Here is a 15,066-nt window from a genome sequence, read left to right on the forward strand (position 1 = left end):
CGACGTGTTCATTCATCACGAGTGTGAGATGACAAAAAAAAAAAACCCACAGAGACAGCAGAGGCCATTTTCTTCCTCCTAATGCTTCTTCAAACGACTCCAGATATGATGATAATTACACTGCAGAGTGTTATTGCCAGTATTTACCTTTTTGATATGGTTTTGCTCATATATAAATTTACATAATCCTGGTGTTTAAGCACATAATATGTTATTGTATTTTTGGGAATTGGAAGAAGTGTATATTCCACTGCAAGAACAGGACTCATTCAACTTGGGAATGCAGACAAAAGCATGTGGCACTCAAAAAAATTGCCCTATCTTTTAAGGTCACCATCATAAAACGTGCGTTAAAAACACCAAGTAAAACAGAAATACAATCTCTGACACCCAAGAAAACATTTGAGTATTATCAAAGCTTTATTTTCCATCTTTAAAAACAAAAACTTAACTCCAGTAAGTCATCTTTACTCTTGTTTTAACTCATGACCTTAAGGGATTTGTGCTGCAAAGTACAACTGCAAGCATCAAATTCTCTGCTACAATAATAGAAATAAACCAAGACACTCTTGATGTGGAAGAAATTGAAAAAACCTTTATTAGTGTGGCTAATGTGGCAAAGATTGAAAAAAAAATACACTTATGCGTTGTAGCACACTGGCCTTCATCAGAGTGACTACAACCAGAAGTAGTATATGTATATGATACAGTTCAAAATGCATTGAAGAGACAGTTACACACAAAAACATCCTCACAAATGAACATATGAAACAAATCAAGTAATAAGAAGCCATCATAATCAATTTCTGCATTCACTTTGATGCCGTGCCTTCAAAAGGTGAACTGGAAATATAAGTGCACCAGTAAAGTGTCACTAATAAACACACACACACACACACACACCAACCTGAGCTCTACTACAGCATGTGGCAGTCACATCCAGGGTGTGTGGGGGGTGTTACCCCAAAGAGGAGCTATCACACCCTTCACAATATTCACTTCTGTATTGTTGTACAGAGGTGAAGATGTGAGAGTGAAACAAGGATTAACCATTTGACTGTGTGACACGATGTGCAGGCTCTCCAGAGACACACAGCAAAAAATCATAATTAATGTTGAGGGCAGATTTAAAATGTAACACAGACTGTGGCTGCCTGCAGGGCACAAAGGAAATGTTTGGAATTCATCATACTCTGCAGAAAGACCTGGAAACAGAGCCACTGCTCAAGTCTCACTCTTGCTCTGCAGTATTTCCTCTCTTTGCACACTAATAACAAGCTTCACTCTCTTATTTCTCCTGTAAAAAGAGGAACACGTGTACAAATGTGCTGTTGGACTCAATAGTGACTTTACAGTAAGTAGTGTCTCCTGCCTTTGTTGACAAAACTATTTTCTCATGTAGCTGCAGGATGCTTATGTTTTTTAATAAATCCCATATGTGGGATATAATAATTCCCCATAACAATGATTGTAGGTGTTTCTCATGAGGGTTGACTGTGCGGAGTCACTGCAAATGTCGTATTCATTGCAGTATGAGCTGCACTGATGATTGTGCCCTTCGGCTTTTTTTCCTCCCTCAAACTGGAACGAGGAGGGGATCAGACACAAAGTCCTGCTCCATATCATCTCCTCGTCTCCATAACTTTGTTCCTCTCGGTCCGCAGATCAAAAGCCTCTAAAATTGGTGTCCCGAAGATGAACATTGTTGAGGTGACAGGGCGACAATGCGGAGAGAAAGCGTGGTCTATCAGACATGTCAGGCCGCAGAAAGGAGAGGGAGGAGAGGCTGACAAAGGCCGGGGTGTCGATTTAATACCCCAACTGGAGGAATTTCAGGCTTTTTTTTTTTTTTTAGCTGTGGCCAAGTTGGTTTCTCCTCAGTATTCTTCTTCCAGTGAGCATCTGTGCTCCATGGGCTGGGGGGGAATGGGGGGGTGGACATGAGAGAGTCAAATATTCATATTTTTTGCAGATCCAAGAAGAACTGGCTGATTGAAACGTCTCCAAGCTCGTTGCGCGCCAGAGGGAGATATTTGGTGACTTTCTGGTTAATGCACAAACTTTGCCATGAGGTGATGTGACTAAAACTGAATAAAAAAAATGCGTAACAGGTGCGTAAAGTCATTTGTGTGGATGCAAAGGGAGTGAGACAGACTCGTCTTTGCGCAGCAACCTGCTGCTGCGACAAAGACTCTTTAACAGTTGAAAAGCATCCGAGGTGACTGGAGCTCAGACACTCGCAGAATCAATATTTGTATTCATTTGAGAAATGAGGAGTTTGAACAACGAGACAAAACCGGACAAAGAAAACAGGCGTGAATGCAACTATTGTTCCCGGGCTTTGAAATTCTGATTCACCATATCATAACCCCTGCGAGGAAAAAAACATCAATATCCCCGCGGAAAAGACGCGTTTCTATGGAAAACCAAAGAATTTTAGCTCATAACAGATCTGGCGCAGGATAAAGCAGGAGGGGGGGCAACCAAAGACATCAAAGACTCGGCTCAAGGAGGCTGAAAAGATGGACGATGCTGACTTTAAGCGTTGGGTTGTGTCTGTAAAAGTAAACCCACAAAGCATTTTGCAGTTTCTATCAAAGTTACAGCTGTGCCAGGCTTTGGAAATTTCTTTTTTCCCCAGTAATTTATTTGTGTGTTTTCTTTGCTCATCCACGTTTTTTCCAAGGGCACAAAACAGTAAGAGCAAATCATTTTTGATACAAATAGACAGGATCACACCGTAAAGGACAGAGAGTCAAATATCAATGCTGCGCAATTACGCACAGATTCTCACTCGCGGTTTTCTTTTTATTTGCGCAAACCCCATCGTTTTAAAGCAACCTCATCAGACCAGAACAGAGACAAAGTCACGTCAAACTTCCTGGAGCAGTATTTTATTTCTCTGCTATAATAAACCCGACGCGCCAGGCCCGAGGAAGCTGATGGCTGAAATGTCTCAATTTTAAGGCCCACGGACATTTTTATCCGAACGCCTTCTGCCTGACACGCAGGCGGCACGGAGGCAACACTAAAGTAAACAGGACTAACAGGAGACTAGTCCCTTTGTTGTGGCGGAGGCAGCTGCCCAGCCCTCTATTATCCCGGAGCAGACTGACCGCATCCTTCCCACTGCCCCCTCACCAACCCACTGCACAAAAAGAGAGGGATGTTCTGCTTGCATGGGTAACACTGTCGTTCCAGCCCTTAGCGGTCCTCTTGCTCTCCATTGAAAGGAGTGGGAGTAGTGGACACAGCCTGATCTGCGGAGTACAAAGGCTCTCCGTAGAGTCCCAATGGAGTGAAAGGAATGAAGGGGCTGGAAATTTCTGAAAGAGGGTCGGAAGATTTAGAGAAAGAGCGGAAGTTTTGTTGTTGTGCTTGATTTCCCTTCCTAACTAGGGATGGAGTGGATGGATAAACCCACTTAAAGCCAGTTTACTTACAAATTAATAAGCAGAAAAGAATTTGTTCCCCTGATTAGCCTGGTACAGACACACTGATTGTGTGTTTGGGGCTATGTTACTTCTTCATTGTTATTATTTCATCATTTGCCATATGCTTGTTTGTATCACTGGAATTAAGAAAACCCCACAGGCGACTCATGGTTTCTGTGTCGTGCAACATGCATCATTTTTAATAAAAAATATAACTTGTCTTTATTTTGTTGTAAAAGGCAAAATCTTCTCACCTGGATTTAAAATACAGTATTTTTCCTCCATTTTCCCCTCTTGAGTCAGATTTGAATAAATTCTCCAGTCCCCAAAAAACCAATTCCTCACACTTAAACGAAATCAGCAGAAAGAAATTCAAAAGGCCGACCATTTTAATTAACAGTAATGAGGGATTATTGTCCACAATGAGAAGAATCAGATATTCAATGTGTTGCCTGGCAGAGATGCGAGTCGGAGGCCCGTGCGTGTGCCCTCGGGGGAGTCCCATGCTGGCAGGGTTTATGTGGACACACACACACACTTTCAACAGGGATTGAATATGACCCTGTTGTTTCAAAATAGCCTCCTGATTTATATCCATCAAGGTTTAAAGGGCCCGTCATGTCTGCTGAAATAGAGGTGTTGACAGCCACACTTGACAGCTCCCGGCTCATACTGTTTTAATGTTGGTGGTTATGGCTTGGCTGTCTGACACACTGTCCATGTCCTGGTATTCTGGGCTAAATAACCTTACAGTTTATGTGTTGGTCATCGTGCATCACCTGTGTGAAAGTTTACAACGTTTTCCCGAATAAATAGTTGGAATATCTGCTTCTTTTCAGGCACCGGGCTCCGTGAAGGATGACTGGCACAAACCAGGGATGTTTGGATCCGTTTGAGCAAGCAGCACAGACCCAGGTATGGCATTTCACGTCGCACCATCCACAACCAGAGCCTCGTGCTATAAATTGCAGGGTAAAACCCGGGAGAGCAAATGCTGGTTTAACATTGTGCCACAGGACCGAGATCCTCTGAGAAATTCACGCAGCGTTAGAATCCTCTTTGAAGGCACATTCCATAGGTCACAGTGCAGACACCACACAGACGGGCCGTTTCATCCCCGGCAACATTTGTGTGGGCCGCGCAGTCACCCCCTCAGGCCAAAAAGAAACACGCTCGGGATTTCTCGGTCTATAGTTAGCAAAAGGACAGCTCCTCCGGCTCCACTGAGTGGAGACACGACTGACATCAGCACGGACGGGGCCTCAATTGGTGGAGGGAAGGACGAGGAAGTAAAACAGCAGAAATCAGGAAGCACCGCTGCCTGATTGTGTTTCAACCTAATCCACAAGCACTGTTAACTGTAATTAGGCTCGATTGTTAGTGACACACATCAGGTCTTACACACATTATATGAATCAGAAGGGACTCCTGTGTTTTGCTTCCAAGACTCAAGTGTGTGTTATTTTAGCTCGGTGTACACACGGTGACGGTGCACACACTTATAAAGCCGCTCGTGTTGTAATTACATCATCTCGAGTCTAGCCATTCAGACACTAGCATGTGAAGCATGTAAACCGCGCGGCCGCCTATATATCAGCCTGCTTTGTTTGACATTTACACACAGCCGAGGCCTCGTGTAATTATGAGCTTACGTTCTGTCAAATATTTAATGCCTCGTGAAACACTCAGCTATTTATAATGTACAGTGAACGGTAGCGTGTTATCTGCGGAGAGAGGAAGAGGTCTGATCCCTGACATGTGCACAGTAAACATGATTATGAGTTACAAGCTTGAGATGCCAGCAGACACCAGTAACTCATCGCACTTGAGTTTGGACTGCGGAAAACCAACAGCCATATATTATGGGACTCAGAACGGAAGGGAGCTGCATTTCACAGGAGGCAGGAAGGAGTTTTTAAACTTACATGCATTTTCCTTTAATTAAGAAAACTCAGAAGTAATAACAAGTGAAAGCCTCAAAGTTTTATTGTGGTTCCTTCCTGTTATAATGTTGTATCTGATCAGGTGGAACTACGGCTTCCTGACAAACTTGGGTTACGTTAGTCCAACAGAATGATTTGTGTTTTACAAGCTTATCAAATGTCTTTGTGTCATTTTTATTGGTTGTGTAACCACTTGTGCAGATATCGAGTTAAAAGTACAATAGTTTTCCCTCAAATTATATTATAGGTATAAGTTGCACAAAATGAAAATACTAAATTGAAGTACATCTACATTGCAAATGAAGTAGCGCAGTACTGTTGGACACGGTATCGATATGAGAAGCGACTTTCTGTACTAATACCAAAACAATGTTTACAATTTAGCCTCTATTTAAAGTGTTATAATCCTTTATTCATTTAAAAAACAATAAAACATTGTCAAATTTCTTTTACTACATTTCTACTTCGAAATACTTTTTACTGCTTTACTGCGCTACGTTTATTTGACAGCTTGACAAATCTAAATTTTACACTGAAAACATATGATAGGCTTAAGAAATACTATGCACAGATAAAACCACTCAACAGTATATGATTAGAAAAGGACCCCCCCCCTCACAATGGTAAAATGCTGCTTACACATTAACACACCAACAATATAATATGTAAAGTATTAAAAAACATATATCATTATTGATTGAGTACTTCTATTCTGCTTGAAGGTTTTCATACTTTGGGTGCAATTTTCAGAAAATACTCTCATACTTGTACTTATACTAGATTTTTAATGCAGGACTTTTACTTTGTGGATCTGTTTATATGGTGTCTAAACACAAGCAGCACACTAGACCCTCAATAAAGTGGTGTGTATCAGGGTGAAACTGATTCAGAGCTGTGTGTATCCAGCTGGAGAGTCAGTTAAGAACCGAACAGGCAGCTGTCGCATTCTGAGCCACAGATATTTTGGATGGCATCAAGAAAGACAACATAACCAAATGTGTTTTCATTTCTTTTTATCTCTGGATTTGCAATGTGACCCGACTGCTGCGTCGATCCACATCTTAGAGCGACTGTGGCCCTGGTGTATAATGTGAGGACATAGAGAAAGTGGTTTTAAATAATGCTGAACACATGGCAGGTGAAAATGTTGGCTCAAAGCAGCGTCCGCTTCGACTTACGTCTGTTTCCCACCGTTGAGAAGTTGACATGTGGGAATAAAGGTTCCATGCATGGCTGCCATGCATTGGCCCTTACGTTTCGCACATGTAGGTAAACAATCCCGCCTTGTCTGCTGAGAGGCCTGGCGTTTTATACATGGGTGCAAAACATGTGTTGCGGCCAAAGTCGCATCAAAGGTCACTAAGCTATGCTTTGAACACTTCAAAGCTGGGGGATGAGACTGTAGCTTTTAAGTTTTATGGCAGGTGTAAGCAGGGGTTGCTGACCAGCCCAGGGTGGTCTGCTCCCCGGTCTGCAAGAGGCTGCTGGTGGTTAGCATGGTAGAGGTGGTGGTGTGCAGAGGGTCCAAGGCTTTGGGGGCAGGGATATACCCAACTGACCAGGCGGTGTCCAAAATGTCTCGATGCAGCGGGCCACATTTGGAGCCCTCGCATCTGAAAGGGTTTCTAGGAGCAGACCTGACACAGGCACACGTCCACTTCAAGGGTCTCTGGTTTCAGAGGACCTCAGCAGGGTACGTCTCAGGCCTGCGTCAGTCCCATGTGGAAACAGATACACTGGCAGAGAGGAGCGGAGGGGCCAGGAGCCTGATGACCATACCACAGAGTGACCACGGCGCAGCGCGTACCCCTGACAGACCAGAAACAGACCTGATAGCAAGTTCAAAGGATCCAACGGGGTCTCGCCAAAGTTCATTTGCTGGTGTTCATTCATCTCAGCACCTGATGTGGTTCAGCGCCTCTTGTTTTGTCAGGCATTTCAGGTTTAAGTGAGAGACTTCAAAGGTGCCAACATCTCTGAGAGCTCCCGTTCGAAATGAATCATCCAGTAACAAACCATCGCCTCTGTAATGTTCCCACCCTGAGGATCATTCAGTGTGTTAGTATTGAACAAAGACCTATTTTCAGATATTCCTCATTAGCTTTCCCAGCTCCTTCTAATTTTGTTCTCCTCCTCATCACGTAATGGATTTTCTGTGATGAGATGGAGCCACTGATGTGTTTTTTTTAAACAGATTCTGGACTCGGCCCAAACAAAATGGCTTTCGCGGAAAAACGACTCCTTGCAAACACACTCACTTCGTCTGCCTCGAGCTAAACGAGTCCACACTCTGCAACACAACTGCAAAATTGACACAGTTGGGTGTGCTTTAATACTCCACATTATGAACATTGAAATCAACACAAAGTGCCTTAATAACTCCTCCGGTAACAGAGGCGGCTAAATTGATCATTTTCAAAGCTTTACAATATCCATAATTATGCGAGCGGAGTACAAGGTGCTGTGCGTCTGCTTGATGATCTCGGAATGACAGGTCTATAACAGCCCTCTCTCCTTGAGATAGTCGGAGACCCACACACACATTGAGAAAAGCCATTACGGGCCCAGGGTGAGGCAGGTGTGTTTTCGGCACTTCACAGATGGCTGGCAGCGTTGTTAATGAGAGAATAGTAAACAGCAGAAAACTTTCATCTCTGATGCGAGATTGTTTTTACCGAGGTGCGCAGCTCTTCACTCGTCAAAGCGGCGGAACGTCAGGTCAGTTCACACATCTGATTTGACTGACCCCTGCTTATAAGGTCCCGGTCATGAGCTGCTCCGGCACAGTTTATGGACTCACTGACACACAATGTACTCTGAGAATTTACAATGTTCAGGTGTTCACCAGCTTTTTAACTTTTAAAATGTACGATACGATACATGAGGCGATATATATAGATATTGATTTCAAATCCGCATGATAAAGAAACAAAATCGTGTCTTGATGTTTGCCTGCTGCAGTGACCGTTCTAAACACGTCTGTTCGGAATGAGCTGTTTTCCTGACCTGTGTTAACTCCGGTTGCAGCTTTCTTTCTAAAAACTGTACCAGTGACCTGCAGTAGTTGAGCCACAGCAAGTAAAGACCGACTCAGCCTGCCGAACCTTGAATCTGCACAAAGAGCCGTTCACCTGTTTATTTGGAGTTCAGTGAAACTCGAGCTGGAGAATCAACGTCACTGACACTGATGAGTCCCAGCCGCCGCCGCCGCCGTCGCTAATGTATCGCGTGTCCAAATCGCTAAAAATCCGACACTACACTTCCTTGGGCCCTTAACAACACACACGCCAAGTGTGAAGACGATAAGATGAACGGATCTCGAGGTATGCGAGCCACATACAGACACGTAGAGATTTCTCAATTTAGTGAACAAGATGTGAACATGAATGCACATCTCTTCTGCATAGTTTATTCCCTAAAATAAAAGTTTTCACATCTGCAAACCTGAACGCTGATACTGATATGTGTGTGAAATGCTCTTAACCAAATCGGTGTGGCTCTACAAATGTCACACAGGTGTAGTCAGGACGACAGACCTCTCACGGGCTCCTTATTAATTGCGTCCCATTATGCGGGAACATTTTGCAGCACCCAGAGAAACATTATCCTCCCAGAGTGTGTGAGAGTTGTCTCTGTTTTACTGTTGTTTTACTGTGCGATGCTTAAGCAGGATGATTAAAAGTGCATTACCTGGGCCTGGTGATTCCCTGAATGAGCTAATGCTAAATTGCTTGTTTTCCGTGTTGTGATGGATGGAGCTTCCAGAGCCACATTTCAACACGCTTTGTTTTTCTGTCCCCAGTCATCACCTATTATTAAAGACAAATTTTCAATATCTCTCTGGGAGTCCAATTAAGGATTTACATTGTGACAGTATTTTTCACTTTAATTACTATAAATAGTGCAGGCGTTTGACGAATTTCCTTATTTATCAAACAACGAGGTGGAAAAAAGAATTCATCAAGGAAACGGATAGTTGGATTCTGTAATTGCGGCTGAGCAAAGAAGCAGAGGTGTAAAAATCAGATGAACAATTAAAATATAGCTCCGCTGGAAAATGGCAACGCAGCACATTCGAGGTAGGAAACTTAACCGTAAACAAGATTGTAGCTAAAAGGGTATATAGCTATTTATTATATAGATGAAAAGAGAGAAAATGAATAGGATTTGAATATTATTATAACCCTCAAATACAGTAAATCAACTTCTGCTGCAATGTTACACCCCAGGTTTCTGAATCTCCGCGTGGGACTTGGCAGAAAATGTATGGTCCGAGTTATTAATTCACTTATACCTCATATTGGGAGAAGCAGTTGGACGCCCTCTGCAAGTAGCGGCGCTGTAAAACATCAGTGGAAGCCGGCGTTCGCAGTGATGCCTCGACTGGAACGCAGCGCGGTGACACTTGCATTCTGGGATTCCCTCTCCATACTTAAAACCTATAAACGGCTCATTGTTGGAGATGAGTGCAGTCGTGTTGAAGTTAAGTGGCTCCAAATTGAAATTTCCTGTGGGTTTGCAGCCTGCGTATGGAGCCAATAAAAGTCCTGTGGCCCTGAGTAAATGTTAATTTTTCTTTTTGTGGGTCTGCAGGGTATAAGAGGGATGATGACAGTTCCTCTGCTAAACATGCAGATACTCTGTGAATAATCATCTCATTTCTTGAAAGTAATTTAATAAATAAAAGATAGAGAAGCGATTCCTTTTTTTTCCTCCTTCCCCCAGTGATGGTTCCCTGGAAGCGAGGCCTGCAGTAGTTTGGAGCCACCCATGGCATCTTACTTAATGCCCAATTTCCATCCAGCATCTATACCACCTCTTTGTGTGACCCTGCAAATATCCTCTGGGCCTCTTCATTAGTGTACGGGGCCTGTGTGCAGAGGCTCGCTGGTTAATTTGCCCCGGCAGGACTGTTTCCCCTACTGGAGATCAGCTGGGGGGAAAAAAAGGCCGGCTCAGTCACTCAGAGATGCACAAAGACCCACTGGATGCAAATCTACAGTATATAGCATGTTATTTCTCCTCCTCTTCATTCTGAGTGCTTCAACAAATCTCTCACTCCTCTCATCGACGTGTTTAGGGCCAACATTGCTGCTCTGATCTCCTCATGCACCAGTGACACGAGCGCGGTGGTGGATCATGGCGATAACTTTTTTTTTTTCTCTACCTCCCCACCCCCCCCTCTTTTTTTCTGCATTGTTTGGCCGACCACTTGCTGCTACAATTGACCTGCGAGTGGAGCTGATGACCAAGATGACTGACCCCCGGGGAGCCCGAGTCAGGGAAATCATGCGAGAGATGGAGAAAGAAACACACACACACACACACACACACACACACACACACACACACACACACACACACACACACACACACACACACACACACACACACACACACACACACTGTACTGGTTGTGGCTGGGCTCAGTGCATCTTGGTCGGGGCGTCTGCGGTGAGGAGACGTGCCACATTCATGCACCACAAGGCTGTCATTTCTTTTTGGGTTCAGGGGCTCCTAGTGAGTCGCTGGCATGATGGGCCCGGCTCTGACAGGTGCTGCCATCCCGACAGCGCGGCTCGGCCACCGACCAGACAAGAGTTGTCTGCTCAAACCGCAGAAGGCCCAGGACCGTGCTGGGAGCGTGATCCTGACTTGGCACCGGCCAGCAGCACCAATCACTGGAGCTGATTTAATTGTGTCACTCTTGGGGGAAAAAAGAAGTTGATGGAAACAGAAGTGAAAGGCATGATTGCTCGCCCACATGAAACCAAGCAGTGTTACCCTTTTATTTTTTTTTCGTTCAATACAATCCCCAAAATCTGCCCTCAGCCTCCTGTAGTGAGTATTTTTTTTCATTTTTGCAATTGCAATCATAGGGCGTGTAAATGTTTTGTTATCAGGGGACTCTGAGTGGAGGAGCTGCTTCCATAGGAGACACGTCCTCACCATGAAACATTCAGGAACACGTCTTCTCCCTCCGCAGGGTTATGAGGTTGCACGTGGAAAACATTAAACCCTTTACACATTGAATAAGGACGGGCCACTAAATGTCAGGAATTTCAGAAAGCAGAGATCAGACGGATCAGGGCGGGACTCCATCACTTACCTCCAATCCGGCGTCAGGTTCATTACGAGCATTCCTCGCCACATCCCCACCTTGCATTTGTTGCTGTCTGCTCTGTAAATTAGCTCAAGCAAGCCATTGTTTCCATGACGACAGGAGCAGGCAAGAGGCAGACAAAACATAGACGGAGGAATAAAGTGAGATTGAGGGAAACACAGACCAGGTGGGAAGTTTTTTGGGCTTGTGTGCCGCTCCTCTGAATGGAGAACAGTGGGGTCAAAGCTGCAGAGAAAGAGGAAAAAACCTTTAAAAGAAATGAGATTATCATAGTGTCATGGTGCTGTAAAGAGATCAGGTGACAGTGTGAGAAAAACACATAAAAACACACACAGCACCATGTTGATGAGATTGGAAGTGTCAGCTTTAATTTGGGGGACTTTGGCTGAGCTGGGGCTGCAGATGACCCGGTTCATACTGCTGCTGGGCGACGTCCAAATCTGTCTCCTTGGAAGAGTTAGTGGGACGTGGGACTGGGTCCAGACACCCCGAGGAGGGCAATCTACACCACAGAGCTTCAGATGGGCTCAATTTGGATCGGCTGCAAACGTGGATCGATGTGATTTTCTTATGATCAAATGTTAAATGTCAATGTGGAACTTCTATTTCAGTCATCCGATGCAAAAGTTGTCCTCACACTCTTGAGAAATCCTTTAATTTCCACATCAGACTGGAGTGTTTCTGCTCTTTTTATGATTTTGCACTTAATTTGCAAACCACTTCTTGCTGCGTCGGATGTTTTTAAACTTTACGATTTGTCAGTTATGCTTATTCAAGCATTTTATGGTGGACAGAAGTCGATAATGATTATTTTCACTTTCCTCAGGCTCCATTAAGCCCCTTCTTTTAATCATCTTATTGAGCAAAAATCCTCTCCTCCCCCTGTCTTATTTACACATTCCAACTAGTAATAACTCACACTCCCAAGTTCACTTCTTATTCAACTCTAAGCAGTTTGGATCATAAAGTTGTGACCATTTTTCTGTTCATCCCTCCGCTCCGAGATTTACGGGGGGTAGCATCGTCAGAGTGAAATCATAGGTCTACAGATGTTTTCAAGATGTTTTTTCTGTCAGTTGCAGATTATCCCCTGTAGCAAAATCTCATTAAAGTGCAATTTACAGAGCTGCACTGATGTTGCCATCAACCAAAATTAAAGGCATTAATTTTTCAAAGAAGTTCACGAAGTCCTCAGAATAAATGATGTAGCACTTTGTGAGAATGATTTGCCAAAGTATTATTTTGGAGGGGAAGAAATTAACTCGCATTAACTGAGCAAGGGGATTGGACATATAGGCTTTTTAAAAAAAAAGAAGATGTGCAAATGTGGCCATTTAGTCAGAGCGTGTCGGTGCGGAGACATGCATATTAAGGCCTCCATGCTGGGACAGATGAGGGAAGAGGGAAATATGAAACCCTGATGGAGGTTATGACACAGACACACAGAGAGACGGTGCACACTGGAGGATCCAGGCGCCCACTCACTGCTGTTGTGTGCAAGGGGACTTAAAAAAACAGCCCAAACTTAAACTGGAGTTTGGTTGAATGTTGAAGTCACAATGCAACAATAAATGTTTGTTTTGAAATTAAAATAGATGTAAATTGTTGTTGTATTGACATCTTTAAAATCTGCTTTCTCCTTTGTATTTAAAAAAAAAAGTAATTTTCACATTAAAGGTAAATGTTTAATCATTAGAAAGATGGTTATTGTGATTGATAGAATGCACATGGTGTGTCTTACATTATAAGCATAAGACATTGTGTCTTAAAAGGTAAAAACAGGTTCAATACATTTCTTGTTCAAGCTTGGCTTGAAGAAGAATTAATAAATGATTACCCCAAAATTTAAAAAGTGAAATTGGTTTTAATACTTTTCAATAATTTAAAAGAAATAACAAAAACTCAAATGTAGGACACTAAGCAAGAGAGAGTATTTGGATTTGAACAAATCCATCTGTAATTTTGAACATATCTAACATTTAATACTATGCCAGTTTTAATCCTTGTTAATTTTTTGGGACAAATTGTTAAATGCTTTTATATTAAATAAATAGTCAGTTGTTTTTAAATCTGATATTAAAAAACATTTTCAGAATGGGAATTATACTAGTTATTATTATAAATAATAATAACACTAATAACAATAATAATAATATTAATAATAATAACAACAACAATTATAGTAATAATAATTTCATTTTCTTTGTTTTATTACTAACGAACCCCTCCATCCTTTATTCCAGTGACTTCTCAGGGAAATTACATGAACCCAGGCCGGATTTTAATATCGCGTTATGCGGGCTCCGTTATAAATCCTGATTGATTACTGAACACGGGCATCGAACATGTGAAGCTGCCCGCAGCTCCATCTTTTATGTACATTCAAATTAATACCATGAAACGGTCTCGGAGCTGCGGAGAGTGCGCGGGCACAGCATCAGTGGTGGAGGCTGCAGGGACGTGATTTATGGGGACGGGGATGTGCTCCTGCGGACCACGTAGGGGACATAAAAAGTGGAGCATAATATTGTATAGTCCGGTGATTTATGTCGGTATTTATGATTCGGAAACGGTGCAATTAACATTCATAGACTCTGAATAAATGCAGCATGGAGCTCGTATATGCCCCGTGCAGCCCTGCAAACGATATACTTTAATGGAGTTAGTTAAAATAATAATTATTATTATTATGATCATTATAACAACTTTGCTGCTGCTGCTGCTGCTTCAAATGGTGGCTTGTTCCCCTGCGAAGTGTTTCCCTCCTCAAAGGCCTTTATGTGTAAGTTAAAGTCTGTCTGGGCAAAACAATGCGAGGCGGATATAGGTTTAATTAAGTTAACTCCTGAGAAAGATGTCACAGCATGGCACAGGCAGCCTGGCCCGCGGCACATAATGTGGCCCTCAGGAGCAGCGCGGGGCCTTTTCTTATGGCCGACGCTCTCCGAGGCGCTTGTTTTTGTCCCCGGCTCGCACCGTCGGGGCGTCACGCCAAAGCCTATCAGCTAAATATCAAAGATGCAGAGAGTCGGGGTCTCTCCACTCTGCATTTTTACCTTATTTCCACCACCTCCCACCTGCTGTCGTGGGGTTAAGTTATTTAAATGCAGCCTGTGCGTGAGGATGCTGCACGTGCACGCTCAAAAGTGCCATTGTCTGGTTTTCTTTCTTTTTTTTTTTTTTCGTTTCATCCTCAAATCATTTGCAGGGGGAAATTATAGGCCTCGCGAGGGCAGGTTCCTCTGCATACTAATTTTGTTAGACTTACCTCCCGTGGTCAGTGTTCGATGTGACCATTAGTGAGAAGCACTAGAATTTATTTCATTCGATTGAAAAGACCGTGTTTGCAGAGTAATGTGGTGGAGGCACCTTCACATGTTTTAAGATGAATGGCTGAGAGGTGTCTTTGTTGCTGGACTCAGGCCTGATGCACATGTGATTTAAGATTCAAGGGAAAAACATGTGGAGACAACGTCCTCCTCCTCATCAGGGGCCATCACTCTGCTTAGAGAATAATTAACCTTGCATAAGCAGATATGCTCCATCTTTAACTGACCATGTGTCT

The sequence above is a fragment of the Hippoglossus hippoglossus genome, chromosome 20 (assembly GCF_009819705.1).
Source record: "Hippoglossus hippoglossus isolate fHipHip1 chromosome 20, fHipHip1.pri, whole genome shotgun sequence".
In the NCBI taxonomy this organism is placed as follows: domain Eukaryota; kingdom Metazoa; phylum Chordata; class Actinopteri; order Pleuronectiformes; family Pleuronectidae; genus Hippoglossus; species Hippoglossus hippoglossus.